The following is a 1872-nucleotide window of genomic DNA, read 5'->3' as shown; positions in this document are numbered from 1 at the left end:
AACTGGGACCGAATTCCTCTGAGTACAGAGAACCGAATGTTAAAATTTGAAAGTTCTTTCTTTTTGTGCTGTACCCTTCTCCAAATCTCTAAAGCAGTTGTTTTGTAAAATCCTAAGTGGAAACACATTTTGGTGCCATAATTTCAAACAAACCATCTCTTTTTGAACTCTGCAGCCTTGATGCATTAACACAATAGCATATCAAGTTCACAAAATTTCAGATAAACCACGTTCAAGCTATAAAAATGACTGAAAAAAAAGTCCTAATTTTTCCCACATCTCATTTTGTTTCCCACACTCCTGTAAGAAAGCCCAGCTTTGGTATCTCTTTCGTAAAAGAGGTTGCTGCTGACACATAGACTGTTGCGTGCTGGCTGAATCTACTCACAATTCAATGTGAGTTACCTGACCGGCCAAGGCGAGGTCATCTTGATCACATATACCAGTTCATGAGGCAAGGTGTAGGCCAGTGGTGAGTAACTGCATTCTCCAAGAAATAAATGACTGGGTTAAAATTGGAGTGCACTAAGTTTCACATGAGAACTCTGACCAAACTGTTTTTTACAACTCTCTTCTGAGATCGAAAGAAAAAGAAATGAAAATGTAAAAGTATCACCGTCCTGAGTCTTGTATTTTGGCTAAATTAATATGTTTAAAGCAATTAAACTTTTGCCAACTTGCTTTTTAAAATCCATGTAAAATATTTTCATTCAATAAAGTTTATTGAAAATTCAAGAAGATGAAGACAATGATGATTTGGATAAAAATGACCATTTTTGCATTCATTTGCTGAAAATGGCATCATAATAAAATAACCTGAATAAATAAAATGACCTGAAAATAGGCCAAAATAATTGCAAAGAGGAGTGAGAACCCAGGATCCGTCCTTTTCAGTCAGGTACCAATATGTTTCATTACAGCACAAATGCTTTATAAATGTATTACAGAAGTTTCAAATTTCAGAAAATATGGACATTCTTGGGGCACAAAGGTGCACATCTCTAAGAGATAGAGAGAAAAAATGATTTATTCTGTTTTTCTAGCATTGCTAGTTTCTAGGTATTCACCATTTTCTCTGGCTGCAGGCAATGATTTTCTGAAGTGGTTTCTGATGGTGTCTGACATCATTTATAGCACTCTTGAACCATCTTGTAATGTGCTTAGTTCAGTTCAGTTCAGTTCAGCCGCTCAGTCGTATCCGACTCTTGCGACCCCATGAATCGCAGCACTCCAGGCCTCCCTGTCCATCACCAACTCCCCGAGTTCACTCAGACTCACGTCCATTGAGTCAGTGATGCCATCCAGCCATCTAATCTTCTGTCGTCCCCTTCTCCTCCTGCCCCCAATCCCTCCCAGCATCAGAGTCTTTCCCAATGAGTCAACTCTTCACATGAGGTGGCCAAAGTACTGGAGTTTCAGCTTTAGCATCATTCCTTCCAAAGAAATCCCAGGGCTGATCTCCTTCAGAATGGACTGGTTGGATCTCCTTGCAGTCCAAGGGACTCTCAAGAGTCTTCTCCAACACCACAGTTCAAAAGCATCAATTCTTCGGCGCTCAGCTTTCTTCACAGTCCAACTCTCACATTCATACATGATGCCTAAAGTACACCAGATTAAGTGGGTTAGTGGTCAAAAAAGAGTCCAATAGGCCCATGGGTATCATGAGCGTTTCACAACTTGCTGCCTCTTAAAGTCACAGCTCAGAGGGAAGAAATGAAGTTTTTTGAGTCTCTAAACCTTCAAGTGGTGAATTTGGTGGAGAGCAGAAACAGAGCTGGGACAAGTAGGAAAGGAGGATTCAATAGTCTTACGGATGTGGGAGTTTACAAGTTGCCAGATTTTGTCCTTTATAGTCATTTGCTTATTCATTCA

This window comes from Bos mutus, chromosome 26, assembly GCF_027580195.1.
Source record: "Bos mutus isolate GX-2022 chromosome 26, NWIPB_WYAK_1.1, whole genome shotgun sequence".
NCBI classification, from domain to species: Eukaryota; Metazoa; Chordata; class Mammalia; order Artiodactyla; family Bovidae; genus Bos; species Bos mutus.
The sequence above is the reverse complement of the archived record's forward strand: the minus strand, read 5'-3'. Positions refer to the sequence as shown.